Consider the following 20,212-nt stretch of genomic DNA (forward strand, 5'->3'; position numbering starts at 1 on the left):
TTATTTCTTTTAAAATTATAAACAGTATATCTACGTTCTCTGTTGCAACTGGAAGATGTGAATTGGCCTATAAGAATACTGAACAAACTGTAAAATAAAAATAGGTTCTGAAATGGTCCAGAAGATTAGCTTCTTTTGTGGGCTGCAGAATGGGTTATGTTACTATTGCCACCATGGGGAGGGTCTAAGCTTGCAAGAGCTGGGGGAAAGGTGGTACTCTTGTATTCATACTCCCCTGGGACAGCAGAGGTTATTGAGATAAATTTATTTTTCACAGGCCAAAGAAAGAATGCAGAAAATAGGAAGGACGTGTTTTGCTACATTGTGCTACCTGGTCAGAGTTGGGAGAGAAATTATATATATATATATATATCTCCAGGTTCTTAGTGATCAAGATAGTATGTACGACAAAGGGCACGTTAATAAATATTCTTCTGAGGTTTTAAAATGCATGATTTGTCTTATATGCCTGTGATAATTCTACTCTGACCTTTATCTCATCCCAATATTAGTGTTTCCAGCAAAACTCCAATCTCTATACTATTTTTATAGACTGCTGTTCCTGAAACTCTAAGAGACTACAGTTTTAAGTAAGTCTATAAATTTCTTCTTTTATTCTAAGACCTGACAACCATTTCTGTGAGAACCGCCTAAGGAGCCCCATTAGAGCAAACCCTGTTTTTGAATGTTCTTAGACCTTATTAGGAGCCTGTAAATGAGACGACCTCATGATCACTTAAACAAAGCTGCCCTTTCTATTTAAATTGTTGGTCCTTTCCTGGAGATTTAGCATAGAGATTTTATTAAGGAATGAGCCCATATTACTTAGAAGCTCTGTGAATATATTAAGAAGGCTAATATTTCACAAAATAAATTCCCTCTGTACTTCATCCCCCCTCTTGACTTTCTAGTTAAGGAGACTTAACCTTTTTTTTTCTTTTTTCTGCCATTTGCTATGTTTTGAATATTGTTGAGCTATCATAATTCATCATTCATTTTGGTTCTGTTCTTCACACACTGAAGATAAAACTACTAACAACATAATATGCTTAATTTACTGTTGGTGATTGTATCTGATAAAATGACTTTAGCTACAAGTCATGGAAAATCTGACTCAAACTAGCTCCAACAATCAAGAAATGTGTTGGCTCTTAAATGGCTGTCCAAAGATAATAAATTTCAGGACCAGTTTATTTCAGTATCCTGGTTCCATTTTGTTTGTGATCTCTTTATTGTGCCTGTTATTATAAACTTCAGGCAGCATTACTAAAGGTGGCTCCAAAATTCACATTGGCATACATCGGCATGCAGAGAAATTGGTGAATGCTTTTGTCCTAACACTGACAGAAAAAACATCAAGATTCACTGTGATTGGAATGTTTAGATCATACATGTACCCTGATGCCGGTCATGAGAATAGAACACACTGATTAATTTAAGCCAAACTTTGCCTATCTTAAGAAATGGGAGTATGGTCAGTTACACCCAAGGCTTGGCTATGTGCTAAAACTTGGATATCTTAACCCAATTAGAATTTTTATTAGTAAAGGAAAGGGGCCTCGTAAGTCATCCACCTGCTTACTTCAGTGATCCTCTTTTGAAACATAATCTTTTGTCCAATGTCCTTTCTTCATGATCAAAAGCAGTTTTATTCCACATTGTGTGAAGGACAAGAGCCGTTGTATGTTAGTGCAGAGAATTTTTTTCCCCTTTACAAATCTTACAAGTACATATTCAGTTAATTATCGTGGTCTTTAGCATTCTCCTTAAACTCTTGGGCTAATTATCTCCAGGGTGATCCATTAGATGATTAAGGACAACATTTAGGTTATTAAGATTTATTGATTATTTGTCTAATTTAGTCACAGTGGTGGTGTTTTTAATCATTTCAATCAGAATGTAGTATCTTACTCATACTTGCAAACACTGTTTTAAAAGTAATATTTTATAATCACCCCTCAAATATTCTGAGGTTTTCATTCCTGGAATAGTCAATGTAAGCTGAAATGATAAATGTCAGATCTGATGTTCCCGTAGAAATAATTTTATAACAGGAAGTTGTTTCAGACAAAAAGCCTAATGCATATTTAGTTTTGTTTTGTTTCAGTAATGTCCACAAATAAACTATTTTATCAGCTCTTAAATCAAATATAGAAAACTATGCTTTTAAGACAAACAGTATGATGTTTTCTCTATACTTATTGAATTCACAACATGGCATCCAAGTACATAAAAATTTATGAATTCTGACATAGAATTTTAGAATACTCTTTTCCTTTAAGAAATTAGAGATGTAAAGAAAACATTAATCAGAAACATAGAATTTAAATGGATCATTTATCAGAATTATAGCAGGAAGCTTTAAGGTATTTTTAGGAATCCCAAAGATGACTGCTGGATTCTGTTTGAGTATTTGTTTATTTATTTGGAGGTTAGTTCACAGATGCTTATTTTGATAGCTTCTATTGATCATTGCAATAGTCTCTATAGCAAAAATAAGTGTAGATTCTTCTGCATCTGACATTGTGACTGGGTACCATAATTGCGTTATATCTAACCTGTTTCAGAAAACTTATATGTATTAAAATTGCAGTGTTATAATAGCCACTGCCAATATTTAATGATCTGTTTTTATTTTTTTATTTTTCAGCTTTTTAAAACGTTCTTTAATGACTATATAAGGAGCGTTATAGTGGATGCCCCAGAATTTGCTCATCCATTATCCTATTTCCAGTTATTACATTGCTCTAATAGTCTACCATTAAAATTAATGCTGTAATGAATGTCTTTTACATGATATTTATTATTATTTATATAATTTTCTGGGAATATATTTTCCAAACTAATTCGCTGGGCAGTACACAGGGAATACACAATAAACAATGGGTGAAATTTTATTTACATCTTAGCATTGGGGATTATATTTTAAACTTTCATTTACGAGTGTTCAGATTGAGACTCTCCACTCTTTTTCTCTCTATCTGTTTCAAGACTGTGTTTTAAACAATTTATCATACTGTTTGCATATTAGACATCAGTAAAATGGACATTTGTTTAATATGAATTAAAAGTAAATATTTACCATATGCTGAAATCTACATTTACCTGCCACTGAATGACAGAATAAGCTTTAAAAAGTATGTAAGTTGGTTGCCAGATGAAACACCTGTTTGATGAACTATATTTAAAACAGATGAAACTTAAGATATATTAGATTGACTGTATGAAATTATTTTTGTACGTTAAAAAAAAGTCATTAAAAGCAGAAGTTCTATGTGGGTAAATCTAGTATATAGCTTAGGAACTTGTTTTTTAAACTACAAATAAGAAATAAGTTACTGCAATAGTAACTTAAAGCAAATAAAAGCTAATATTATTTTCTCACAGACAAGAATTCTGGAAGTGGTTGTAGATCTTGGTTCAGTAGAATAGTGTCTGAAGAGATACAGGATACAGACTCATTCCATTCTTTGTACTCCACTGTCTTTTCTGTATTGGCTTTCATTTTTATGCTTGTTACCTCGCAATCACAAAATTTTGGCTGCAACATGATCATGTTTTAATGATGAAAAAAAAAGATAGGGTCAGTGTAAGGGGACCATGGTATCAGCGCTGTCATTTTTTTTTTTTTTTAATGAGGAAAGAAAAGATTTTTCCAAAAGTTCCAGTATCCTTCTGCTTACAACTCACTGACCAAAATGGTGTTGTGGTCATATTTGTCTGAAAGGAGCTGGTATTGCAAGTATTTAGGTAGACAGATTGATATCCTGAATGAAATCATTTTCTGTCAGTTAAACATAAGAGAGAAATAGATATTAGAAAGGCACAGAGTATTTTCCCTCTAAATTCAGTACCATGAAAATCCAGAATAACTTCAAAATAGCTACATAATTGAAAAATGCAAAAGACTTTTAATGTGGTAAGAATGATTTTAGAAATTAATAAGCATAAATAAGCATAAACATACTTTTAGATATTAATAAACATGTGCTTTATATGTTGTATTTTGTGTATAACAGAAGAGAGCTTTATAAAATTGTTTCCATGACTGGTACACACTGTGATGTTTTTTCCCTATTGAAACATTGTTATTACTACTGCAAAGGTAATCCTGCATTGTGGGTACTAAGGACTGACTCTTAGTTGAGAGACCACTATGATTCATACATTTCTAAACAAGCCTAGGAGAGCTATGGAGCTCACACACAAGAAGTCAGTGTGCATCAAGAAATCTGAAGCCTCCTGAAAAATGATTATCATCCTAATGTGGAAAGATTAAGGTACGAGAAGCTTAACCTTAAAATAAAGTCTTTGAATTAGGAAAAGAGTGGGGAATTAAAGCCTAACACTATTCTGCAACAAACGTGATTTGTTTCCCAATCCAACTATTCTTTTCCCATTATTGGCCTTATTTATATCTGAATTTTGGGGTATAGAGGGAAGGTATGATTTATAAATGAGAAATTATTTGCAAATCGTTTACAGTCATACCTGTTCAATTAATTTAGTGGAACACTGGTAACTCCCTGAAGTTGAATGTGACATAAAAATGGGAGACAGGTATTCTTCACTCAGTAACACATTATTTATGCAGGATCACTGTGCTGCTAACATAGCAGGTGACTAGGGAACATAAAGTTACCTGGGGAAAGCAGCACTTCTTGGCATGAATAGATACACATAGGCGACGATGCCAAGTGTTAGAGGAAGGACAAAAGCCACGGCAGTAGCCAACACAAGTGACATTGGTTAATATGAAGTCCAACGTAAGGCACTGGAGATTTATAGAAGGGACACTACCAAGCAGTCCTGGTGGCCTCCAGTAGATTGAACTATAATTAAGAGGTAAGAAATAGAGCATGCCAACAGTTTAGTTGTTACCAGAGGGTATGGGGGAGGGGAGTGGTAGATGAGGGTAAAGGGGGTCACATATATGGTGATAGGAGAACTGACTCTGGGTGGTGAACACACAATGTAATAAATAGATGATGTATTATAGAATTGTACACCTGAAACCTATGTAACTTAACTAACCACTGTCACCCCAATAAATTCAATTTAAACAATTTCATGTTCTTCTGACGTATGGGCATTTTGGAGTTTTTGTTTTCATAATCCATGTTGGCCCCATGCTTCTTGATGAGTTTTTTGATCGGGTTCCGCTGTTCCCTCACATTGTTGGTGGTGGTTTCATGGGAGCCTGAGGAGGCATGGCTGCTGGACTTCTACCACTTGTGCCGTGACGATGGATTGTAAGGTTTTGCTCCAGCTCAACATGAAGAAGTCTAGTGAGGAATTTGTGATGTCTTCCATGAGTGTGGGAGGTGGGAGTTGCATATAAGCTCTAGATATTGATTTCTCCATCTCTAACAGGTGAAAATTGGACTAACTGCGGTCTCTGATTTAGAGATTTCTGGAATGATTTGGATTACATCTGCATTTTGAACAACTTTAGTTGCAGAGAGACTTCCACAGAAGAGCTGGTTTATGTTGAGATGTCCAACTGTCCATATTCTGATCAGGTTATCATATGAGAATGGCTCCCTTGCCCCCATTTTGACAGACATGCCCCCAACTCTCTTCTTAAAATGGCTGTCACTGCCATTTTAGCGCTGCTTACAGGTGCAAGGTAAATATATATTCTGCTGCTTCTGATACCATATCTCTACTAGAAACATAGTACAGTACTAGACCAACTCTTAAAGCCTGAGTGGGGAAGAATCTGTGAGACTGCTTCTCACTATTTACCCAGAAAGCCCATGCCTTCATTTGTTCATTAATACTCCCACCCTGTCCTGATATGAAGAAATTCTGTATTGCTCCCAAGACTGAAAATAAGGGCCAGAAAGGAGGGATGTGGGGAGGGCAAGGGATTTTGGTCACCTCTCCCCCAGTCTTCTTATTTGAAGACCATATAATTTTTGACCCCACTTTTGTTTTTGCTTTTTGTCATTTAACATTTTTGTTAATCTTTGTTTTATAACATACATTTTGAGTCCCATAGATTGCTGAGCTTTAGCTTTTAAAACTCATAAATAGCATCGTAGCCTATTGTTTGGACCAAGAGGTCCAAAAGCCTAAATTGAATGTCAGAGCTGAGGACTTTTTGTTTTCATTTCTATTGTGACAACCCTTCTCTGCAGCAACAGATGAATGAATCAGCCTCATATCTAATTCAAGAAGGAGAGATTCCACAGACTAGTAATGGAATTACAGTGAGTGAAGAACCCATGGTCTGCTATATATAAAGGTCATTTTGTGACTTGGTTGATGGCTCTGCTCCGTTCTCTCCTGTGCAGACCCACCTTCCAGGAATATTGCTAGAACAAGATGATTAAAGTGAAGCAAAAGGCTGACCACACAGCTTTAAGTCCTTGGTCAACTCCTACCCAGATTCCAGGAAATATAGACTTCTGCCTTTTCCAAATCTATGGTATACTTTTACAGTGAACATGACTTGAGAATAGAACAGATTTAGGCCATGAGGAATTATGACCATGGGTTTATAAACTACACTGATCTAATCAGCATCAGGAGAATCAACACAAGATAACATTTGTTCCAATTTACATGGAAGAAAACTAAGCTCAAATTTTCACATATAGAATTTGCTGACTTAATGGACATGATGAGCAAGTGTCATGTGGTATTAATTTTCTATTACTGCAGTTACAAGTTACCATAAATTTAGTCTTAAGCAATAACTATGTATTATCTTATGGTTCCTATGGGTCAGAAAATGAGGTAGATTTAGCTAGGTGCTCTGTTTAGGATCTAAAAAGGCTTAAGTCAAAGTGTAGGCTGGCTGGGTTCTTACCTAACAGCTCTGAGAAACGACTTATATACAAACTCATTCAGGTTTCTGGTATAATTTGGTTCTTGCAGTTGTAGGACTGCGATCCTTGTTTCCTTGACATTTGCCCCTCCATCCTCAAGCCTGTTAATAGTGCTTCAAATTTTTCTTGCCCTTTGAATCTCTCTGACTCCTTTGGTCAAATCTCTCTGATGTTCTCTTTTGCTTTGACAAGCTCATGCAATTATGTTGGGTCCATTGGATAATCCAGAATAATCTAATTAGGTTGAGGTCAACAGATCTTTAATTACATTTGCTAAATCCCTTTTGCCATGTAGCATAATGTGTTCACAGGTGTAACAAAAGGGAACACAGACCATGGGGGCCACAATTCTTCTTTCCATATGTGAAATACCATGAAAAAGTTTGAAATGATGCAGACTAACATATAACATAGTTATGCTCTAAAATTTCAACATTCATGCACAACAAGGATATCCTAAACATGTCATCTGGTCACTTAGAGAAGCAGAAAAACCTCTTTTAGTCCTTGTTTGATAAGCTTTAGATATATTATTTAATCTCATTGCTTCAGTATCTTTAAAACAGGAATAACATATTTTATCAGAACTAACATTCTGAACTGATGTAAGCATCACAAGAGATAAATAAATAGTGGTGAACAGAGTATTTCAAGAATTTAGCACCTGTCTTTTATTTTTTATCATTGAGGCTAGAACAATTGCTCTTATTTGAAAAAAAGAAAATAAGAAAAAAAGCCAATGTTTAGAGAAATACGTGTTTAGAATTATTTAACTCTAATGAACTTTGAGCATCTTATGGAAAAATCCATATTGTATACGTGACTGCAAATAGAAAAAAATCAGATGAGAAATCTATTTCTTTAATGTTTTATAATGCTAAGAGATAATGCAGTCCTTGCTATGGAATCTCATCTGTAATACTGTGCTCTCTATAAAGTGACAGGACGTGATGTGACATGTTGATGAGACACAACATGACACAGGACATGGTTTGTGGTGTGGGTGTAAGCATAGAAAAATTAGGAAAACCCTGAAAAAAGGTAGTAGTAGTAGGATTTAATGAAGAATTATGATAGATAAATAAAAGGTAGGATGAGCATACCTTTTTAATAAAATAAAACATAAAGGATATTAGATGTTCACCCTCGACCCCCAAATTTTATAATCATCTGTTCGGCATTTAACCTTCATATATGATTAAGATAGAAAACGTCATACCACAGCATTCCCTTGTAAGAGGAGAATATGGTGATACAGGTAATTGAATTTTGTTCTGACCCTCTTTGGCCTCTGTGAAGAAGCAATTTGTGAATTATTTAGGAAAAAAGAAAAAGGATATTTGCCTCAAGAGAGAAATGCCAAGTGGAAAGAATTTAGTTCAGTGGCACTCTCTCTTAGAATACATCTGCTTTCCCAGCTTGAAATGAAAATCGAAATGGAAATTTCTATTCATCCCTATGCATTAACAAGATTCCTTTTTTTCACTGACATGCTTCATATGTCTTAAACTAGACCAACGGCAGATATAAAACTTTACAAATCACGCTGAGGCTTTTGTTATAAAAACAGCAATCTATGACTGAACCATTAAAAGAAAGTAACCCTACTGTAAATAAATTTGTCATGAACATTTGGGCTTCTGAAGCCAAAACTAAAGCAAATTAAGAGCAGTGTATATTTTAATCTTAGCATTTCTGTTGAGTTATACCTCTTTATATTTATACAACCCTTAGGAAGAACAACAGCTTTTAGATATAAGAATAATGGTTAAATGAGTAAAACAATTACTTTTTTGTCATACCGCTATCTTTAAAGTACTTTTTCATGTTGTGACTACATAACCTACTGTCTGAAAGAATAAAAAAAATGTTATTATTATCATTGAGATTTAAAATAAATCACAAATATGTCTACAGAACACCATGTCCAAAGATTACAGATATACTACTGCCTGTAGCCATGACAGTATAGGTGTGTATGTGACAAAGGGTCAGAATGAAAATGACTTAATAAAGAAATTCAAAACTAATGTAAAAGATGAAATTTCAACCCAGCTGTCACAGCCTTAGAGAGTTGAGGGGCCGGAATAAAACATTTTGTTTTATTTCTAAAGCTTTGATTGGCCTGCCAACATGCATTTGTGCTGTCACTCTGAGGACACTTCTACCAGCACTGAAGTGGCAGACAGCTCTTGATTGATGAGTGTTTGCATGCATTTTATTATTTGTTGCATATTTCTTTCCTGACATGTTTAAATGGAAAAAAAAATCACACAAGAACTTTTACAATTATGTGAGGCAACCCACACCAGAATTCCATTTCGGTGTGTTTAGGAAACAGCAGCAAAAACAAACGTGCATGCAAACACAAGAGGTTCTTGGAAATAGGGAAGATAATGTCAGTTCCATAACATTATTAATATATTTCTGTTGAAGAAAGGGGGAACAAAGAATTTAATATGAAAAATAAAGACGTTGTAAATAAAGCACACTTGGCTAAGAAGTTTCTGAAAGTATTTCAAACAATTTCTTTGGTAGTGAGCTATCTTGCTATTTCTCCATTGCAATTTTCATTTGCAAAAGGCAAGGGACCTTAAGATTGAGACCTTAACTTACAACATTTGAGTCCCTAAATATTAGCAAGCAGTGTTTAGAAACTATAGTGGCCTTGTCATCAGAGAATCAGCGTGCTCATTATCTGAGCCACTACAGGTTTGGATAATGTTAAGCTCAAGATTGGCTTGGGAAGCAGGTTGGAGCAAACATAGCAGCTTCAACTGGGCTTTTTGTTGTGGCGCCTGCCTGAGTAAAACGCATGAAAAATATATTCACCCCTTGATTTCTTCCCTCATAATAACGGAGCAGTTTTGTGTGTGTGTGTGTGTGTGTGTGTGTGTGTGTGTGTGTGTGTGTGTGTGTGTGGGCTCTTTATGTTTCAGCTAAAAGAAAAGCAACTCAAACTGGTTGAAATGACACATGGTAACGAGATGGGTTTTGCTCGTTAGTTTTTGGCTTTTATAAGCAGAAGATCTGGGGTTTGCTTTAGCTGCTCATGGTGTTGTCACTCTGCATGCCTTCTGCAGGGTTAACCACATCGCAGACTAGCTTCTCTCAGACTGGCACAATGACTGCCATAGATATACACTTTATATTCTCCCCCCTCGAAGCACTGTCAAGAATTAGACACAAAGCTAGCTTCTTTCTCTGAGTCTGCCAAAAAACCTAATTGTCCTAATGGAGTCAGATGTTTCTTGAGCCAATATAAAGAGCATGATTGGCAATCACCAAATGCCACACACAAAACAAAATTAATTTAAGGGCATTTAAAGGCTCATGACTTAAGGATTAGTGTGTTGATGAGCTTGGTGAAGGAATTTTTGTGGGAATTGAATTAATTAGTATTAAATGTCTTTCTGGAGGAAATCATATTCTTAAGAGCTACTTGAAATTCAGGAAGGAATTAAGATGACCAAGGAGGAGGAAATTGGAGATGTGTTGATGTGTACTCAACCACCCCTACTTCAATACCTTTGCACGTGCATCTCTGAGACACTAAAAAATAGCTGCCTTATCAAGCCTCTATGCTAAGTCCTATGCTAAACTCTATAAATATTTTATATTATACAACAACCCTGTTGAGAATTATTATTATTTTTATTTAGCAGATGAGGAAACTTGATTTCAAAGAGGTAAGTAACTTTTCCAACATCATTGGTAGAAAGTGATGGAGGACAATTTGAATTCATATCATCTAATCTCAAAATTCATGATCATAACCACTACATTATTATTGTACTCATATTTTGTTTTATTTTGTTTTGTTTTTTGGCTTATAGTTTATCACTTATTATCATGAACTTCCTAAGGGCAGGAATTTTTTTCTGCTTCATTCACTACCATATCCTTCGTGCCTAGAATAGAGCCTAGCTTAGAGTAGATGCTTAATTAATATTTAAACATTGTTGAATTAAGGATTACATTCCTTGGGCCAGAAAAATGGGATTTAATGATTGGCTTAGGGCAATCTTGGAGTTCTTTGCTATATAAGATGACAAGAACAGAATGTGACATAGGTCAAATAAAGTATCTACAATGTCTAATCTTTGAGAGAAAATGCTGGATTTCAAATCTGGCATGAACTTTTATTAACTATTTAACTGAAACGTAATTTTCTGTACCTTTGTTACCTCACTTTAAAAAAAATGGTAATTTATAGTACATATCTCAGTGTCTTATTGCATGCGGGTTTTTAAGATGATTAAATAGAGTAGCACATATAAGTCACTTATGTTATCTGCTGAGAGTGAGCATTCACTGAATATTAAATATTCTTATTGTTAGTACCCTCCTCTTCTACTTCATTACCCTTATCATCATTGTGGCCATCATCCCATCAGGTCAAAGTGGCTATTTTTATTGTCTATCTTTAAGTGTAAAATTTTCCTTACCAGTATCATTAATCTGCATCAATTGAATAAGTATGCCTGAGAAGAATATTTGGGCTTATTTGTCCTAAATCAGTTACTCCCTAGGGACTGTCCTCATCAGAAGTCATTTAAAATTCTATCTAATGAGGGCTTTGCCAGTAAAAACACAAAGAATTGAAAGGATGTCTTTGATATCCAAACAGAATATTTTAAATTGTGACTTAGTAGACCCAAGTAGATGAAATAAATTACCTAAGTTTTCAGTTTCTGAAAAGGCAGGATTTAGGAATTCTCTAAAATCCACTGACTCTGAATATTTAATTAAATTTTATTTCCACTCTGTAAGACTGATGTTATATTCACTTCTACTCTAGAAACCTGTTTTTAATCACTTTTCTCCACTGAAATGCTAATTCTGGTACCTGACATATGTAGCTACTTATCACATACAATCTGACAGTATTAGTTGTTGTTTAATGTGTATTAGACTTGTTTTTCTAAAAGTTTTGATCATTACATACTCTTATGGTGACAGCATCTTCCCACCTTAAAAACTTACAATACAGTTAATTAATGAGTACACACACACACACACACACACACACACACACGCAGTACTCAGGAGTGCATTTTAAATACCCACATTATAGGACATAGTCAGTCCCAAGGAATTCTATTTCATAATGGAGAAAAATCTAAATTTCAGACCATTAAGTGATTTACTAAAGGACACTCATCAAGTAAGTGACAAACCTCATATTTCAATTCAGATAGATTTTACACTTAAAATCTGGTACTTTGGATTCTTTTCTAACATAAATATTGCTGCTACATGTGTATATTGTTGTACTAAATTGGGAGATATATGAGGGCAGGTACATTTTTTAATTCCTTTGTACTTCTCAGAATATTCAGTGTACTTCTTATTATGTGCATAGTGAGTATTTAAAAATAGGCTGACTGTATAGGAAAGGAAACTCAGCACCATGTACAGAGGTTGTATGTTGCAGCAATATTGTCCTGTCTTCTGTGGACATTTTTAAGAGATATCTTCAGGCAAGGCTGAAATTTAGCTTCTTAGTTTACAAAACAGAAAATGGCACAGTCCATCTGGATAACTTTATCAGAGTTTATTTAAAAACATAGCCATCACAAAAGTGTGGGAGGGGTGTAGGGGAACTGCAAAGAATAATGTAGGAAGCTGGGAGTTTTCTCCATCTGGGCTTGAAGAAACTGGAGGGAGAGAAAGTCTGTAGATCAGAGGCTAACTCAGCTGGAGGTAACCTCATAAGAGGACGCCCCCAAATCCTCTTTGAACCCAAGGTCCATAAGTTTAGTACCTATGTTTTCTTCTATGCAGTTAATTGTCTCAGGTCTTATATTTAGGTCTTTAATCCATTTTGAGTTAATTTTGGTATACGGTGACAGGCAGCAGTCTAATTTCATTCTTTTGCGTGTGGCTTTCCAATTCTCCCAGCACCATTTATTGAAGAGGCTATTTTTTCTCCATTGTATGTTTTTGGCTCCTTTGTTGAAAATTATCTGTCCATATTTATGTGGGAGAAGATATTTGCAAACAATGCCTCCAATAATTGGCTAATATCCAAAATATATAAGGAATTCATACACTCAACAACAACAAAAACAAACAATCCAATTAAAAAATGGTCTGAGTACCTGAATAGACATTTCTCCAAAGAGGACATACAGATGGCCAATGGACATATGAAAAGATTCTCAACATCACTAATCTTCAGAGAAATACAAACAAAAACCACAATGAGATATCACCTCACACCTGTTAGAATGTCTATCATCAACAAGACAAATAATAACAAGTGTTGGAGAGACTATGGAGAAAAATGAACCCTCATACACTGTTGGTGGGAATGCAGATTGTTGCAGCTACTATGGAAGGCCGTGTGGAGATTCCCAAAAAAATTAAGAATAGAGTTACCATATGACCCAGCAATCCCTCTCCTGGGTATATACCCCCAAAATCTGAAAACATGCATTTGTAAAGATATATATGTTACTATGTTCATTGCAGCTTTATTTACTGTGGCCAAACATGGAAGCAACCAGTATACTTCCATAGATGATTGAATAAAGAAAATGTGTTATATATGCACAATGGCATACTATTCTGCCATAAGAAAAGATGAAATAGTGCCATTTGCAACAACATGGATGAATCTTGAGATTATTATGCTAAGTGACATAAATCAGACAGGAAAAAGTCGAGAACCAGATGATTTCATGGATATGTGGGATATAAAACTGAAAGCAACCAAGGAATGAGGCAAACAAACAAAGATACAAAAGTCAGAGACATAGACAATAATTTAGTGGTTACCAGAGTGTAAGGGGGGAGGGTGGTAGATGAGGGTAAACAGGATCAAATATATGGTAATGGAAGGAGAACTGACAGGGTGGTAAACCCACAATGTGATATATAAATGATGTATTACAGAGTTGTACACTTGCAACCTATATAACTTTACTAACAATTGTCACCCCAATAAACTTTAATTAAAAAAAAAAAAATCATTTCCCAAAAACAACAACAACAAAAAAGAGGGCATCAAGGAGATAAGGAATCTGATTTCACTCTTCCTCTTTCCTTCTGCCAATCTTATGACAGGAAGAAGCAATCTATCCATATGGCCCATGGAGTTCAGTCTACTGGGGCAGAAAAATGGATGGAGAAACACGGAAAGTAGATTTCAAGGCTCAACAAAGATATTGAGCACATTGATCTTTCTGTATAGTTGTGAGAAACAATGAAATCATATATATATATATAATTTTGTCTGATAAACTATAAACTAACTCAATAAACATATCCATTATTTCATATTATTTGAATGCTTAATAAATAATTGTTAATTGATTCAATTGGAGTGCATTTTATAAAAAAAATACCGTTCTTTAAATTCTTCAGCTAAAGAACAAAATTTTAGTTCTAGTTTTATTATATTTCTCATTAAGTATGGTGGTTCAAATATCTAAATTATTATTCTTTTAATTGCTGACTGAACTAGCCTTACAGTTAGTCAAAAAATCACACAAAAACAAAAATTGCATTTGGGCTGTAAATGTCATCAGCTCTTTCCACTCCTAGTCACCTACTTTAACAATCCTTTAACTGTGCTAATACAAGCAAACACATTTATCTAAAAGTCAGAATTTTACACCTGGAAGAACTGAAGATTATTAAGTCCTCGATTTTCTATCTACAAATGATGGAAGTGAAGCTCAGAAAAGGAATCATGGAACTATAGATGGGACTCTATGTGAGGACACTGACAGTGCATGGAGTTCTTTTCACTACTCCATCCTCTTTCAGCTATACCACTGAGGAGTGCTAATTTACCTAGGCAAACTCGGATTGTTTCTGGAAATTGGAGATTGTTATTACTGATTTCTTTTTTCAATGTTTGTTTTTGTTTTGTTGTTTGCTTTTTTTATTTTTTATTTTTTTTTTATTTTCTGAACATTTTTTATAGTATGGTAAAATGTGACAGTTGTCTATCACTACATTAAACCCCAGAACTGGTTCATCCTATTTGACAGTCAAAATAGGGTTCTGCTTTCTTGTGCTTCTATCACGTGCTTTCTAGTATTAAATACTCAAACAAAGAAGATGGCCATCCCATAGAGATGAGGATGGAAATCTTGCAGAATTTGTAAACAACTAAATATAATTTAACCAGCTGATTACCAAACATTCATCCACTCCTTTGTTTCTTCATTTAATAAACATTTATACAACTCCTATTGAATTACTGAGATCATAACAACAAAGAAGATATAATCTTTGACCTCAAATAGTTTATAGTCTGATGGATAGGACAAAGAAGAAAGCTGATAAAACCACAGAGACACATTTGACCTGTGGGCTAAACATTGGGTATCATGGAAGTACTTACTATGCAAGAGTCTGTTCTAAACATTTCACATGTATTAGCTCAATTAATATTAACCCACATCTGAGAAATAGGTACTATTTTCCTCATCGTACAGCTAATACAACGTGGAAACCCAAATAAATTAAGTAAATTTCTCAAGGTGTATATAGTTATATAGTGACCAAATCAGGGCTTAAAACTGTACTGTCTGACTGAAAAAATTCAAGCTCCCTATTACCTCCATGCAATCAAAGTACTTCGTTTATACTCCTATGTCACTTGCAAGATTCTACACAACTCATGGTTGTTGGTGTGCATGTACCATTTTTTCAGCTAGATTCTGCTAGCCCCTTGGACAAAGGAACCATATTTCATGTATTATATCTGAGACTTACCCACAGTCTCTAGCACCATGTTATGGAAATAACTGCTTTAAAAGCAAACTAAGGAGTCAATGACCACCATTCTTTATGAACCTGTAAAGAAAATTTACGAATAATATCAATATAAGGAATTAGAAAAACACACTGGGAAAATTTACAAATACAGTTTATAATATCAAAATGTAGACTTTCATAGTAATGTAGGATGATCTCAGTGCTCAAAGAATAATCCTGTTCTATTGTTAAATCAGATAGGATGTCTAATTAGCTAAGCACAGCTTTTCTTTTCTTTTTTCCTCCCCCAGAAACCCATTCAAGTTTTAAAATATTCAAAATTCCTAAACGAAACAATGTTAATCATCTATCTGTAAGTTGGTAGCACTATAGGAATTGACAGCCTGGCATCAGAGTTAAACACCCTTTTAATTCTTCTTACTCCTAATTTGTATCATTAGCGTATCTTAGTCTGTCAAAGTAATCAAAGCCATCAGTGGGGGAGATAAGGTGACTTCTACATACGAGTATCATGTATTTATTAATATGATAATTTAAATCATATAGTTAGAGAGAGCTTATTTATAATGAGCACAGTCGCTGACCATTTATGTATTATTGTCTGTCCATCATGGCAAAGATTCCACCCACATGTAAACAGGCTGTAATAGCCTCAGGAAATGATAATACAGTTCACGCACTATGAGGACATCCACATGTGACCTTTGTGTGTGGCATAAGCAAGCTAGTACAATTAAATCAAAGCATCACAGCATCTGGGATAACATCTCTTATTTTATAATTTTCCAATCAGAATAACATAAGACCTTGTGGGCACATTATCTAGAATGAAAAACCAAGTTCCACCCTGAGCATACACATCTGGAGCACCTTAATTGTTGACATGAAATGTTTTATCCCTACTTAGTGTCTTTCTCAGTTGATTACCTTCCTGGGGCAGCTACGTGTGTCTGGGGAAGAGGCTGTCTCTGTAGCACCAGGTGGAGGATTAGGGGCGTCTCCACGCCTTACTTTCCCCAGCTTCTCATGGTATGTGTGTGATTTCATGCCACATTGCAAATCTTCCAATACGCCAAACGGAGTTTGGTCAGTGCCAGCAATTAGAATTTTAAAAGCAATTTAAAGAAACTAACATTTTATTTTGGGTCTCTAGTATGGACTCCCTTTTCCTTTTCCTCTTGTCTATTGCCTGATTCCCACCAAAAGAAAATTATACATATGCATGTATATTTGTGTGAACTATACATATGAAAATATATAGTCATATTCATAGATGAGAAACACACACTTACTCATTTAGAATTCCCTAGGAAGTAGAGCACAACTTAATAGAATGCAGTGTTTTATTTTTAGTTTTGAGAAAGTATTCATTAAGGCTAAAACAGGAAAGACGATCAAAGAACATGAAAGAGAAACTGTATTCTTTGCGCTTCCCTTGTTGTCTTGACTGAAATTTAGTCCTCTTCACCTCTTGCCCCACTGGATTCACTAACCTCCAATTTTCTTCTCCCTATTGTGCTAAACTCAAAAATGTGCCTAGAAACCAAAGACTAAGGTTGCCTGCCACTTATGTATGTTTAGAATAGGAATTACTACCTAAGTTTTCTCAGATACTTCTGAAACTTTTAAATTATTTTCCCCTCAAGGAAAGGAAACCTTTTTTTTTTTCTTGTTTCTTCTCCCCCTCTCTTTTTCAATGTCAATTTAGAAGCTGCCTGAAATAGTCACTGTGAAAACACTGGGTGGCAGTCCCTCTCCCTTCCAGCCACCAGCACAAGAATGGACTGTCATCACGAGCGCTCCAGCTATATAACATTATATTATTTCCCTGCATTTGCTTGCTGCATTGAAAGTCTAAATTCCTTTGAAGCCCAGGCATTAGGTAGAGACAGGGCAATGCAGAGCCGCAGAAATAGCAAGTTTTCCTAAAAGCACGTGCTGCATAGCAAAATCATGAGATTTCCTAGGTCAGCCAAAACACAAAAACTGGAAGTGAAAAATGTCCCGTTCAGTGATCCAGTAAATGGGAATAAATCACAAAATGCCCAACAGTTGTTTTCAGTCATCTTATCCATGGTTTTCTGAGTATAGATGCATATCTTGGGATCCAGCATGATTTTTCCCTTGAGCATCTATTCTGTGTACCATCATCACTTATATGAGTTTTCTATAATCAAAGCATCGGTAAGCCTCTGGATCCTCTGTCATACTCTGTGTCTTTCCTTTTTCTCTCCAAACACTCCTCCCCCACTCCATTCAAGACATGAATTTGCTTTATGGTGCGCCAAAGTACACACAGTCCAGCTTGCTTGCTGGGACTCCTCAGTGTCTTAGCACAGGGCTCATGAGTCAGCTATTTCCTATACTCCTGAGCACTGCTGGATGGAAAATAAAGATTTTTTTCCCCAATTATTTTTAAAGATTAAAAAAAAAAAAAAGGCAATGCAAGACATTCAGAAAGTAATCAAATAGGCAATGTGTAAATATTTATAATTACAGTATAAATATTATAAGCACTAAAATATTCTCAAATGGTATATCTGAGGTACGGCAGTTAATGAAAATTGGCCAAACCATTTAAGGATCCCGAGTTTCCAGCAGGAAGAAGCAGGTGGTTAACTAGGCAACGTGAAACACTATACCTGAATGGGAGTAATTTACATTTGTATCTATATCTAGTCTTTTTTTGTTGTTTATGCAATGCCACTAATAGTCTAAAACTGAAATTAAGCAAACAAACAAAACACCCAATAAATAAATACATAATTTAAAAAGAGCAAGGGCAAGTTTTCTAGCCACACACATTCACCACACAGAGTCCCGTGTCCCTTAAAAGCAGTTTTTTCTTCATCGTCAACAGCCTAAAAAGTTCATAGGAGCAAGATTTCTTTAATATTAATTATTGCAAAATTAAATTAAGAAAATAAATGAATTAATAAGTTAAGGTATAGGCTCCAAAATCATGGATAACAGTCAGAAATGGCAATAAGAACTTACTATTCAAGTAATTTTTAAAACAGTAAGAATGCATTAATAATTCCTTTTTTAAAAACAACTACTTCTTCGATATATGCTATGTAATTGATTTTGTCGTGGGTCCTGGAGATTCAGCAGTTCACAAAATAGATGAAGCCATGTTCATTGAGCACACGCCACATACATCAATCACTTGTCTCTAATTCTACATTAGAAGGTAAGACTATCATTTTTTATAAATCACTTAAATCCTAAATACCTTATCTTAGTCAGTGGGGGTGCTCAAAATTTTGTCCTAAAAATAAATCAATTACTAAGGCCTTAGACAAAGAGATGCTTGCTTGTAAAAAGCACTACGCCTTCATGTAAAATGATCAGCCAAAAGATTTTGTTTAAAAATGCATACTTAATAATAAAGATAAATTACAGTCAAGTCTGTATCATAATATTATAAACTGTAGCATTTTGATAGCACATTTCTAGAGGCATTAATATTTTGCTTACTTCTTGGCCTATAATTTAACTTAAATATTTATAATAATATGCACAGAAGTGGTAACATTTTACTTTTACCAGAAATTCAATATTGAAGTTTTTATACATAAAGTGGAAAATCTTGCCCATGTGACTTATACATTGCGCCTGCGACTTTAATGCCTTTAACAAGACAGCCTAATGGCCCATTATTGTTTTTAACATGCCACCTTAAAATAACCTTTCAGCAAATTTTCTGACATATTTTATCTCAGCCTCCATTTATTTCATTTATATTGACCCTGGTCCCTTTAAAATAGCTGGTTTTTGAGAAACATTAGAGTAAGCACAGCATTTCTGCAAAGACTTTCGGATTCTTCCAGTAATTCCACATTGAGGCTGCTTAGTTTTATGGGTAGCAATCTGCTCTTCTTTTGGAATCTGTCAGGATCAGAAAAATGCACATTAATCATTTACTATAGGAGCCTGTACTGCTCCCAATGTCCCCTATTTCAAGATGACAATTGGACACTTATCAGAAATTACCCACATCCTCACAAGTGAGGAGTTGGCTTTGTAGTGTTCACGGAGGACTGCACTTCCTCCTCAGACGCTGTTCTTAGAGACCCCAGGAAAAATCTCTACAGGTGGTCATGTGAATACAGGTCTTATAAGTATGCAAATACCACATACTTATTCTTTGTTCATTGATGTACTACAGGGACTGTTTCACTTCCAGACGGAATCTAAATCCCGAAGCATCTCCAAATGAGCAATGCAGCTTTTAAAGAGCCTTTGGGTTTGGAGCAGCACCACCTGCAAAACACCTCCTTAGACTGGAGTTGGGCCTAGTAGTGGAGGAGGCCAGGAAGATCATGGTTCTGAACTGGACAAGCAGTATTTTGGGAATTCAGAGAGAGATTTTAGTTGGTTTCTCCCTCAAAGATGTGAAAATACCTCTTTGACTATTTGACATTGTGTGAAGACATGTGGTCCCAAGAAATCATTAAACAGAAGCCTCTGTAATAATTTTCACGAAATGAATGTCTTTACATTGCTGCTACCTTCGAGACTCATCTTCTCTAACATTCTGGCCTAGGTTCACAGCCTTTTATTCCCTTTCCATCAGTAGCACGCAGCTTTGCCGATCAAGGGGAAACTTCCACATTGCTCTTGGAAATGCAAAACCT

Source organism: Rhinolophus ferrumequinum, chromosome 3 (assembly GCF_004115265.2).
Source record: "Rhinolophus ferrumequinum isolate MPI-CBG mRhiFer1 chromosome 3, mRhiFer1_v1.p, whole genome shotgun sequence".
Lineage (NCBI taxonomy): Eukaryota > Metazoa > Chordata > Mammalia > Chiroptera > Rhinolophidae > Rhinolophus > Rhinolophus ferrumequinum.